This window comes from Aethalodelphis obliquidens, unplaced genomic scaffold (assembly GCF_003676395.1).
Source record: "Aethalodelphis obliquidens isolate GAN/ISIS:26980383/991018 unplaced genomic scaffold, ASM367639v1 scaffold17, whole genome shotgun sequence".
Lineage (NCBI taxonomy): Eukaryota > Metazoa > Chordata > Mammalia > Artiodactyla > Delphinidae > Aethalodelphis > Aethalodelphis obliquidens.
In genome coordinates, this window is record NW_020837961.1 from 9,964,020 (window position 1) to 9,977,753 (window position 13,734).

General features: G+C 31.6%; 1 protein-coding gene across 2 annotated transcripts in view; it reads left to right on the forward strand.

The window, feature by feature from the left end:
* The window catches only part of CCSER1 (coiled-coil serine rich protein 1), a 1,259,722-nt gene that overhangs the window by 1,045,193 nt on the left and 200,795 nt on the right, over positions 1–13,734 (forward strand). The gene's annotated exons all lie outside the window — the stretch shown is intronic.

Consider the following 13,734-nt stretch of genomic DNA (forward strand, 5'->3'; position numbering starts at 1 on the left):
CTTCTAAATACTGCTTTTACTGCATCCACAGATTTAGTAAACAGTATTGTCACTATCATCCAGAATTAAGAATTTCTCATTTACAGGGCTATTATTTATTTTAAAGTATATTTAAATTTTTGTTGTTATTGATGATTAAGAGGTAGAAAATATGGGATTAAAATTACAGAGATTAAGATTAGAGGCAAAAATTTGAGAGTAATACTCATAGAGCTGATATTTGAAGTCATGGAATGGATACATTGGTCACTCTGGCAAATGTGGAGTGAGAAAAGAGCCAAGAAATGACTCTAAAAGACTCTTGGGAAATTTTCTGTTTGTCTATAATTTTTTAATTTGCAGAAATTTATCTTTATTCCCCTACAGTATTAAAATAACCCTTTAGCTGAGCTAAGAGAGAGATGGTCTTTCCCTTGGAGAAACAGCATGCAATTGGCTAAAAAGGCTAATTTAGTTCTCTGGAAACAGAAATAAAAATTCTTCATTATCTTTTACAATTTTCCAATTTAAAATATTTCTGTTGCAGTGGGATCAAGGAAGCCATTTGCCCTAAAGAGGTGTCTGCCTCAGCTTTTAGCAACTTTATTTTCTGTAACCAGTATCTCGTCCATTAAGTCGAAGTTTCACTTCTTAGTACCTGATTCATAGAATGTTAGAAATGGAAGGGATCTTTGAAGTCACCCAATCCAACCCCCTTATTTTGCATTTGAGGAAAATGACACCAGAGGAATAGAGTGACTTAATTTTTCATTGCTATTTCTTCAATAGCCCTATTTTCCTCATTCTTACATCCTACTATGGACACTACTTTTTCAGATCCCAGCCCTTTGGCCGTTCCTTCAGAAATCTTCCTTTAGCTTCCTGTCAACCAACCTTTATGAATTTGCATAGAATAATGGAAACAGAATCTCCCTAGGTTTTATTTATTTTAATTTGGATATTTTCACATTTTAAAAAAAAATGTGACTATTTGATAAAAAGAGTGCCCCACCCACTAGGCTATAAGCCCCATCAACACTGCACTTATAACCTCTGACACATGATACTTGTTCACTAACTGTTGTCAGGCTGGACTTGAAACCCAGCTACGAATTCTGTATTTTTTAAAGGTATCAGTTTGTATCATCAATAGAAACTCTTTGCAATATATTTCTAACATAAAGTTGTTTTCATCTCTATCAAAATTAGGCCCATATGTATAAACACCTTAATAAGTTTTCAACAAACTGAAGTCAATAAAAATGAATAATGATAAGACATTAGATTCTCATTAACTTATTGAAGTCTTGCTAGTTTCTAAAAATTTGTTATGTTGATTTATTTGACATTTTTCTGTGTTGAAACCAGTTAGGTCATTAAAAATGAAGTTGAATTTATGATTAGCCTTATTTTCTGATTTGTGTTTAGTTTTAGAATAATTATTTATAGCATAATTGAAAAATTCTTAAAACAAAATCATACTTTCCTTGCTAATCAAAATATAACATCTTTTTTTAATCTAGAAGGCATTGCTTACACTGATGATATTATCACCATCATTACCTACATTACTGAGTGCTTGTATATAAACCCTGTGCTACATTTATAAACTTATAGTACTAGATTGTAAGCACTTTCCATTTAGTATAAAAAAGATTCTCATTGGTCTCAAGGAATGTATAATCAAAAGGGAAATACAACAAGGGAGATGTAAATAATAAATTAACTTAAGTCATTTAGAAAAAAGATGGGTGTAAGAATAAATACACTGGAATAATAGAAAATTGCCATTGCCATCTAACAGCTCTGTAGTTCTCTAGGTATTGTTGACTCTAGTTCCTTTTGGTTTTTTATATATATAAAAACTATTCAATAGATGCACGTAATAGATTTCATATGTTCCAATTAAAAAAAAAACAGGAACAGTTTACCTCAATTGTGACAATTTATTATAATGGTACAAAAAGCAGTAGGAAAAAACAAGTAAGAGTATTAACAGTTGCAACGTCCATCAGGACCAATATTAGCTCTAATAGGCCAACTATAGGTAGGTGTGACATCAGGAGCTCTTTATATTGTTAATTCAGTTATAGTCACATGTCTGCTATTCTGCTGCTAAATAACTAAATGGAATTTGAACCCATTCTTTACATAATAAAGCCTTGATATTTTCCCCATAAAGTCTTAAATAAAGCTTTATTTATTGGGGGACGTACTCTGCTCCATTAAAAATAGCGATATAATTCACATTATTCTGTAATATGTATAAAAACTTATGAAACTGAAGGTTCCACATTGAAACTTCAATTCCAAAACCACTTGAGAGGAACAAACTTAACTCTCATGGAAGAGTTGTGCTACATTTTTATGCTTGTTCTTGTGTTAGATTTTTATACTTATGAGCATCTAAACATCCATTCTTGTCACAAAGGCAGTCTTCACCAAACATCTGCAGAAACATTTGGAATGCTATTGTTATGAGAGGAATTGTCCAAGTGTGCATGCTTTTATAACATACCATTATGGTTGGATTGATAGTCTTGAAAAAAAGAATTCTGAAAACAGTGTAATTCACTGTCTTAATCATCTGTCACTGTATATTAGATAAAATGACTTGTTTATCATAGAATTCTTCAGAATGGAAATGTGAGTTGTCTTCTAGGATTGCAAGTGTTATGTCACCTGAAAAACTGCTCACTGCAATCAACTTATTTGCTGAGGAAAGCATTATAAACTCTAACAAGGACTCTAGCTATCTGTAAATCATTCTTTCCTTTTTACTCTTTTTTAAGCAAGGATTATGTTACCCATAATGTTCACTTGCTGTCCCTCACTCCCTCCATTATATTTGCTAAAACACAATGCAGATTTTCATTTTTAAACGTATCTTCACATTACATTGTACCTCCTACTTCCTTTATGAATATCAGTTCTGAAAATGGAATAAGGTAGAACACCTCTTTTGAATTCAAATATATAACCACATAGACCCTATTTAATTATGGTGCCACCATGTAAATCAATAAGTAATGTCATCTTTTCCATAATTAAAAATAATACAATTTTTATTTGTATAATCCTGTTAGAGAAATCTATAGTTTAAAACAACCAATTAAATATAGCTGTTAGTTACGCGAGCTGCGATCTGGTATTACAAGTAAAAAGGATGTGAATAACAAAAGAGCCAGGCAGAATGAACTATTTTCTGATTGACTTAGGTTTGAGTGATTCCACTAAAACAGGTTTAATGAATGGCAGTCTTTCTGTCTTTCAGATAGGTTTTCCTTAAAATAGAAGTAAAACAATTACTGAGTAATTATTGATATGTTTTGGAGAATGATCATGACCTAAGCATTGCACTGAATTTTAAAACTTTCACCGAGTTAAATCAAACAACTTAGAAACTTTAAAAGTTAAACTAAAAGAACTTTCAGTGTGATTTTTAAACAAATGTTTATATAAATTAATTAATTAATAATTTGAGAAAATAATTTGAGTATTTAATCATTCTATGAGGTTATTGAGAATGTTAATTTTGCATAATTAATGTCAAAATTCCTGGGCCTACTTTGTTAGGCAGCCAGTCTGTTTTACCCCTCCTATTTATTCCCTTTCTACCAAATCTCACTTGTTCATACCTTTTCAAACCCAGTCTTTTGTTTAGCATCACACAGCTCTCTCAATTTTACATGCTTCTTGGGGTGTGTGTGTCTGGATCTTGCCCATATTTAACCATAAGGTTTTGCCTACATGTGTTTCCTGATTCATTAAAAAATAAATTAAAATATTAAATACTATGTGCAATGCACTGTGTAATTTGCAGTGGTGCGTGGGAAGACATGAGGAAGGCAGTCTCTGCCATCTAAAATCAGTGTAAAAAAGGCAGATAAAGGATAAACACACACACAAACACAAAACATACAAAACAAGGTGGTACAAAACACTTTTTACTGATCAGGAACCGTAAATATGTGTGTATTGTTTAATATATATATATACATATATACACGTGCATTTTTGCAATGTGTCGTATTTGTGTATTAGTTTCTATCTTTAAGTAGGGACATATCCTATGCAAGTATATTTTCATCTGTGTATGATGCTTAGTTGAGTGGGAGTTTCTGTGTCCGATTGTATGCCTATGTGTGTTGGTTTCTCTTTATTGAAATCACATCTGCTACACATGTAAATCTCACTTAATGAGGAAGATATATTTATCTAGATAAATATATTATCTAAATAAATTATCTAAATTATCTAAATATATTATTTATATATTTATGGGTAAAAACTAGGATGAGCTGAGATGTAAAAGAATGTAAAATCAAAACAAATCTTCAGTGTTTTTATGTCTTGAATCTGCCCTGAGGGTCTTCTCACTGAGATGAAATAAGGCTTCTAAATGTATCTTTTCTTAATTAAAAGGCTGCTGTTATTCTGTGTAAAATTAATATATATTCTTTGTATGAGAATAGGTATTTCTGAGTTGAGATTTTTAAGCCTGGAGCCTCCATGTTCTGATAGGCTGTAAGTATTCTGAGCCAATGAGAAACCAGTCCCTGGAGTAAGGGAGGGAAAGATCAGGTAAAGCTGGAGGGGAATCACAGGGCAAAATTGTACCCACATTGTGCATTCTGCTTTCCCACTCCACCCCCAGGTGAACTTCCCATCCAATCACGGAGCAAACATCCAGCAAATGGCAGCCTCCTACACCTGCCATCCCACTCTCAGGCCTGCCCTCCATTCCTTGGGAGCTTACTGGTCAAAGGGAGAATAAATTAGGAATGTTGCTCTGAAGGAGAGGGGAGAGGGTCAAAAAGACTGAGCAGGGCGTCCTTAGCCACCTTGAACTTGAACACTGGCTCCTTTCTGTAGGTGGATAAATTTATTATCCAGATGAGCTTGGTAAATCTCCCCAGATTGGTTCTGCACCATCTTTCTCTCTAGCTTAGTTTTCCCCAACAGCCTTGCAGCCATGGCTCTGCTGCCTGTCATTACATTATAACAATTATTACGAAAGCTAAGTTGGGAATGTAAGGATTTTTATTAATAATAACTCTGTAAAATAGAAAAACATAAGGTGAATTCTCTGTGTGAGGCGAGGCATGCACTAGCCTCATGAGGAGAGTAGAACAATGTGCAATGAAAAATAATTCTAGTTCAGGTTCTTTAAGATGTGTCATAAAAGTCTAGGGACATGACTTTGGGAGTTGAGGAAATAACTGTAATTCTGGAAGAATCAAAGATCATGCCATCATGTGACATTTTTTAGAAATTATGTGAGGGCAATTAAAATAGCATGATAAGTGGATTACATAAACAAGTTGACCTGAATGTATTGTAATTCATAGATACAATTAAGAAGAAAGCAGTTTTTTTTTAATCTCTTAAAATGCCTTAAAATAAGATATCAAAATACAATCATGCCAAATGAACCAAAATGCACTTAAAATCTATGTTTACACATAATGACTGGTTTGCAGGCAAGATTTAGAATAAATTTTGCACATTAAGAAATTTTAAAGACTTCATATCACGTAGAAACTGCTAATGTGTTGTTTCATTATCTCTCTGCTTAAATGTTAATAGTATATTCCCAAAAGTAAAGACCAATAAACTGGAATCCATAAAAGTTCCCTGTGGTGTCCGCGTGTTATTGTATTTTTCCCTTTAAATATAGATTTTTATCTATCCTAAAGAAAGCAAAACTTAAAAATACCACCTAGCAGTCCTTTGAAAAACAGGCAGTTTGACCAAAATACTGCATTTATTTGAAGACTACAGTTTGTTTACCATTTAATTTTTCTTCTACTTTCCCCATCGTATCACATAATCAGTTTGAGAATTATCTTTTTTATTTGTTTGACTTTTGGACTCTATCAGTGCTTCACAGCTTAGGTAATAAAATAAGTTTCTTATATGCAGTGCTTAGCAAGATCATATCAAGAAAGGGCAAAATTAAAGAAAACAATCTGTTATAAGTTGATTTCTGTATAGTTGCATTTTCTCAATTTTTTCATAGTTCTAAATAAGTATTTTATGAATAGTGCTAAAGTGTTAACTCTCTAAATCCTTAAAGAAAAAATATAGTAAGTGCCCATGTACAAAATCAGTGAAAAGTGCTTCCCTGGTGGCGCAGTGGTTGAGAGTCCGCCTGCCGATGCAGGGGACACGGGTTCGTGCCCCGGTCCGGGAAGATCCCACATGCCGCGGAGCGGCTGGGCCCGTGAGCCATGGCCGCTGAGCGTGCGCATCCGGAGCCTGTGCTCCGCAACGGGAGAGGCCACAACAGTGAGAGGCCTGCGTATCGCCAAAAAAAAAAAAAATCAGTGAAAAAATGACTGAAATCATGAGAAAAATTAAAACTTGTTTTTTATTTCAATATCTATGTTTTTTCTCCCAAAGATTCCAGTTTACTTATTTTAATATTACTTTATTTTAAAAATAATTTTGAAACCAGTGATTATTGAATGATTATTATGTGTCAGGTGACCTACTACATGCTTTGTATTCCATATAATTTACATTCTTACAAAATCCACACAGTAGAGTTTGTTTGACTATCTTCACTTTACAAATGAGGGAATTATATCTTAAAAGGTTAAGAAACTTGACATAGTCATACAACTTACAACTGTCAGAGCTAGAAATTAAACCTAGATACTATCTCAGAGTTCAAGCTTTATCTCCCAATTTATTATACCATGAGATACCAGTTTTGTTTTGTTTTGTTTTGTTTTTAAGGAATCTAATTGATCAGTTGTTTCTGAGGGATTGTATTAATTCATTATTAATGTTATGATGTAAGGTTTTTTTTTTAATGTTTCCATGTAATGAGACATTTTAGGTAGGTGACATTTTGTGTGATGTCAGCATATCAAAGATGATTAGTGAGCAGTAGCATCTTTATACTTGTCTCCTATAAGTAGCCTAACCTAGAGAATTCTATCTCAGTGCTAAAATTATTTTGGTACAGGAGACTTCAAATTATATCAGATAAGTACGTTTTTGCTTTAAGAAGCCTGATGTGCTGGAAAGACCAAAAAAAAGATAAAATTATTGAAAGTGGATTCTAAATCAGTTTTTTACAACTTGCCATACTGCCAGACATTTAATGGATGTGTTACAAATATAACATTGAATTAGTGAACACATTAATTAATTTAAAAGATTACTGTATAGAACCTTTTATTTTTGATCATTTATGAATCTTTGTTTTTGAATTTTTTTGGTAAGTGAAAGAAAAGCTAACTCATTGTTGCTTAATCAGAGTTGATGTTGGGAGTGGGGCTGACTTCAGGCAGCTGGATTTAGAAATCAACAAAGCTCTCAGTTTTTGGCATCTCTCTATTTTTTTGGCTCTGCTTTTTGCTGTGTTTGGCTCATCTCTGGCTCTGCGTGATAACCACATGGCACCCTACATCCTCCTAGATTTCAGTCCAAAGGCAAATACCCCTTTTTCTTTCCCAGAGTCTACAGCAAATGACTCATGGTGTACTCTTGGTTTTTGTAGGGCAAATATACACTATGAACCAATCACAGTGGTTAAGAAAATGGTAGTCCTGAGCTAAGTATAAGTAAATTCCACCAAATGTATTAAATGTGAGGACGAATGTTTTCCCACAGAGAGAAACTGGGATGTGTTTTCATGAAGGATGAAAAGATGCTCCTTGACAAAAACAATGGTCATCTACTGTAGCCTTCAAGAAGAATATGTATGACTGTATTCGTTTAGGGATTATAATTTTTAATTTTTAAAATGCCTAATTCTTATTAGTATCAGGAAAATAGGTGTTCATATGAAAGAGAAAAATTTGGTCTCAAAATGCTATTAATTTTGTAAACCAACAAGGTATACATACTATCATCTACCATACTTTGATAGGGTATCATAAAGAATCATAACTTATTTTGGTGTCCTAATTTAATGAAGAATGTGCAGTGTATGCATCTGTTTCATTGTTAGTTCTGTACTTCTTGTGATCCTGATTTTAATTTATCTTTTTATTTAGTACATAGGAATTTCTATATCAATCCACAGTGAGTACCAGAATATGAACTTGTGGGAACTCAGTGAAATAGAACTTGATCAGTTTAAATCTTTTTAAGCATTTCTGTCTGGCTTTAATAATGTACAATTAATATAAAAAAAATTTAGATTTTATCAGTTAGTCAGGATCTGTTGACCTAGTTTCAAAAGTTGGTCTCTTGGGCATGATGGACGTAATTGGAACTCCTGTTAAGTTTTTCCATTTTAATGAAAATATTAAATGACTTGTAGAGTAGCATGGTGAATTTGCTGCCCAGATCTCAAAGGGCTAAGCTATGATTTCATTCTGCTGTCTTCTACTATTTTATTCTCAACATTTATAAAGTTTATTAAAATGATTTCAGTCCTTTGACTCTGTTTTCAATTCATTGCTTTCTAGGATGACTTGAGTTTTTATTTTATTTTCATAATTTTCTCTTTATAATTGAAAGCTGCAAAAGAGAACAATAGAGAATGGAAAATAAAAATGCACTGATTATTTCTGTGGTTTTGCTTTTCTGAACTATGCATTGAATAAAGCAATATAAGGTGATATGCTTGGGACTACAAAGAGCTCTTTGTTTTAAAAAAAGAAGTTCTAATTATTAGTTTCAAAATATTACTAACTGCAGTTAATTTTAAAAGTAGTTTTAATGTTTTCTGGTAGAGGAAAAATCAAATACAATTGAAAGTACATTTTAATATTTAGGGTGTGCCTTTAGAATAAAATAATAGTTACTGAATACACTTTTTTTACTTGGAAGTTTTAAAGCTTTTTATTTGGGCTATTGGCACTGTATATCTTTCTGACATTATTTTCAATATTTTGTGCCTCTACACTAATTGCTTTCATATATAAAAGTAAGAGAGGGTACAGGATAAGAAGCAAGGACAAAATTAAGTCTAATCAGAAAGTACAAGTTTTAATTCTGCATTCCCATGTCAATATTCACCTGTTTCACTGCATAAAAGTGAGTTGGCTTAAAATCCAATTATTAAAACTGTTCATTAAGTAAATTTATCTTAAGATATATTGGATGGATTTTTGGAGAAAGAAAATGTCCAACTTTACCAATTATTAATATATTCACTTTTATTTTATCAGTTGATAAATACATCCAGTGTTTATTGTATGCCTTAGATCAAACAGGTACCATCCTAAGTGACCTCTCTATACAATATCTTATTTGATGTTTACAATATCCCTGCAAGGTCAGTAACAGTGTCCCATTTTATAGATGAGAGGTACTAAGTTTTCCAGGAGGAAGCTTGCCTGAGGTCACATAAGCATTGGGGTCAGAATTCAAATTTATGATATGGAATCTAAAGCCTGCTTTTAAATCTGTATTGACCCATATTTTCCCCAAATGTCTCCAAAATCTAAATCCTTAAGTAACTTTTTTTATGAAAGATAAATATTTAGTAAAATGTATAAACAATATTTTAAGGTATTGTAGACATTTACAAGGAGAAACATTATAATTTAAAATGGATGATTTTATAGATAACCCAATTATTAGAAGGAAAAAGACTAACAAAAACTTATTATTTAATATTCTAAATATGATATAAAGCTACAACTATTCTGAGAAATCTGATGTAAAATATCTATTAAATGTCAAGATATTTTATTCTTAATATTTGAGGTTTATTTAAAAAATGTAATAGAAATAATTAAAACTTATGAGGGTTAACTGTGTCAGGTACCACTCTAAGCACTTCACATGTATTGACAGTGTTAATAGTCACAGGAATGTCATAGGACAGTTAATATTATCATACTCATTTTCAGATGAAGAACCTAAAGCCTAGAGAGGTTTAGTAAATTAAATTAATAAGGTCCCACAGTTAAGTGAGTAGCAGGGCTAGAATTTAAACCTAGGCAGCCTGATGTATTAACCACTACCTTATACTGCTGTATCTAACGAGTAAGTGCTAATACCTTGAAAAGTTAGCAAAATATAAGGATTAAAGTAAATAAAACTATTTTTTACCACAGTGTTAAACGTGTTGAAATTTCTCAGATCATTCCATGTCTATAATAAATTCAATACTAATTTTATTTATTTTACTTCCAGGATGTCACGCCCCTTCATTTTGTCCCCATAAAAACAAAACGAAACAGAGATAGATTACTCAGCATCTCATTTTGTGATAATGATTTAGTTCTATTGTTCTCATCATCTAACAAGAAATTCCTGATTCAGGGTAGAGTTCTACATATATAACTCATTAAAAATAATTTCATATTTTTATCTAATATGTATCAATTACATGTAAGTTATAATGTTTTATTTCCAGACATAGTTATATATACTTTCCATAGATACTTTCCCCACTGATAAATGAATTTTTCTTTTTATTCATTTTATTTGGCTTCCATGCACAAGAATTATGTGAGTCATGCTTTTCCTTAGGTATATTCAGGTTGTCATTCAAACATTTTGGTTAATTCACTACTTGACACCCCAATGTTTTGGAAGCTAACAAAAGTCACTGTGGGTACTTATTTATTAATTAGCTAACATCTTGTAAAATAATGCATTTAAAATATATGTTACAAATTTATACAAACATTCATTATTGCCTATTTGGTAGTAGAAACCCTACAATAATAATAAAGATTAACCCTTTTTTTCTCTCTTGCCAAATTTCATATGAAAATTTCCTTGTCTTTTATTTCAGCACCTGAACCAACACTTAGAACATAGTATGTGCTCAATAATCATTTTTTAAAAAGCTTAAATTGTATTTAACTCTATGATTTAAAAACCTTTCCTCATTAACTGAAATATAATTGCACTTTCTCTGCTTAACATCTCTTTCTGCTTTAGCAGAATTTCTTCCCTTTGCTTAGAAAATTAATAAAAAATGATTCTTGTGTCAGAACAGCCTTTGAGCAAAAAACAGTGAAAATAAACCAAATATACAATGATTTAGCGTTTTATAAAATGTATTTTCCAGAGATAAAGTAAATCCTCTCTTGTACTTATCTCTATGCCATTATGCCCCAAGTGTAGAATGAGTAACTTGGATTATAGCAGAGATGATTGTGGTTGTTTTGGATTTATGGAATATTGATTTATAGAGGGATACTCTAATTTCCTTGAGCAATATCTAATATCTCTTCTGATCTATCCATCATTTCCTCTGATAAGTTCTTACTGTGCAGATTATAGGTCTTTATCATTTTCACACATTCAACCTCCTTCTTTAACAAAGAGAGAAGAGACACTAGACTGAGACATTTACTAGGCAATATTACTTATCTAGAATTTAATACCAGCTTTTTTATGGTATTTATATTTTATGATTATGGTCTATTTGTGGCAAGCTCCTCTGGTTTTCCATTTATGACTGTGAAATAAGTTTTCCTCTTCAAATACATATGAATTAAAATGTGGTTTATTTAAGAAGTGTAAAAGTAAATAATAGTTCAGTGATATGGTATTTGAAGGTAATATGTGAAAGATTGACGTTTGGGAGACTTAGCTATATATCAGTAGAATAATCAGCATAATAATTATGATATATAAATATGTACATTCTAGAGCATAATAATGATTTCCTCCAATTACTAATGAGGAAAGAAAAAGTAACAGTAATGTAATAGCATATATGTGGTAATGGACATAGCTTGTAAGCGGTGTTGAATATTGGAAAATTCACCATGCCATTGAATAGAAAAGACATTTACTGGAAAAAGAGTGAACTATTTTAGGTACTTGTAGAATTTTTCTTAGTTTTAAAATTTTGTTTGCTTTTTAATCACAAATGTAAGAGTCCACAAAAGAAAGTAGAAGAGGATAAAAGAGAGTTCATTTTAAGAGACACTGAATGGAATTTAGATTTTCTTGAGTTATAGTATAACTGCTACCTGGGAGAAACTACTTTAAAATTAAATGCAATCACAGTAATACCAGGGAAAAGATAATGATATATTTCTTATATCTATACATGCAAATGTTTATATATTAATATTGGGGGCCAAAATTGGTATATTCAAAATATATGAACTATAAAGATAAATTAACTATTTGACATGATTATTCAATAAGAAGAGGTCTTATGTAATTAGACCGACTTCCTAAATGTTTATGGGCAGTAAGTATGTGCCAACTTACATAGAAAATATTAATCAACCATACGGCCTCTCTGAGGATTGAAAAGAAATCAGCGTAAGCTGTTAAAATCTTATACATACTATGTTCCTGGCAGTTATTACTTTCTTGATTGTTTCCTGAGATTGTTGAAAATCTTTATTGGCAATATGATTATCTCAAAGTACAAATTATTTTCAATTAATTATTATTGATTAAGATAGAGTAGTATAATGAATTGGACTTTTGCTTTGTAACTAATAGATTTATTTATTTATTTGTTGAGCAATTTTAGGTTTACAGAAAAATTGATTGGAAAGTGCAATGTTGCATATATCCCATTACCATCTCCCCAATTTCCCTGATTATTAACATCTTGCATTAGTGTGGTACATTTGTTACAGTTGATGAGCTAATACTGATACGTTGTTGTTAGCCAAAGTCCATACGTTAAGTTAGTGTTCACTCTTGGTGTTGTATAATACATTCTATGTGTTTTGACAAATGTATAGTGATATGTATCTACCATTACACCATAATAATTTCACTTCCCTAAATATCCCCATGCTCCATCTATCCTCCCTCAAACCATTGATCTTTTTACTGTCTTCATAGTTTTGCCTTTTCCAGAATATCATATAGTTGGAATGTATGTAGCCTTTTCAAATTGGTTTCTTTCACTTAGCAATATGTGCTTAAGGTTCCTGCATGTCACATCATGATTTGATAGCTCATTTCTTTTTATCATTGAATATTCCATTGTATGGAAGTACCACACTTTATTTATCCATTCATCTGTTGAAGAACATCTTGGTTGATTCTGTCTTGGTTGATTCCATCTTGGTTGATTGTTTTGGTAATTTTTGTTATAAGCGTCTTTGCGCAGAATTTTGTGTGGACATAAGTTTTCAACTAATTTGGGTAAATATCAAAGAGTGGTATCATTGGATCATTTGGTAAGAATACATTTAATTTCATAAAAAACTTCCAGACTATCTTCGAAAGTGGCTGTACCATTTCTCATATACATTATGTACAAGTATGCACACCAGCATCCACTTATTTGTCTCTCCAATTTGGGGGAAATATATTGCCTTGTGACCTCACTTTCCTGGTGTATCTAAGAAGAGTTGTTGATTGTCCATTTGCTCAGTTTTTATCTTGTTGTAAGGGTGAGAATGACAACCTCCAGGGTATGTGAATGGAACTCATGAATTAGAGTTTTGAAATATAAATTTATGGTATTACTTTTGTTTGTTTTACCTCCTATTTAACCTTTTATTTAGCTTTTAAAGATGGGGTCTCTTTTTGTAATAAAATATACTGCAAAAGAAATTTAGATAATCTACCAATTTGCATTGTGTTAAATGTTCAGATGTTTTCCCAACACAATGAAAAATTAAACATAAAAATTCCATACTTACAAGTTGGCTATTATAATAACACTGAAAGCCTCCTTTACTTGCAAGATGAAAGCCCATTTAAATTTTATTGTTCTTTTTACAAATTTTAAATTTTGAAGCCTGAGATATTAAAGTTCCTCTGTTTAGTATAATTTAAATGCCTTTTCTGGCATACTCATGAACAATATTAACTTGCTGTATAAAAATAGGGAACATCTATCAC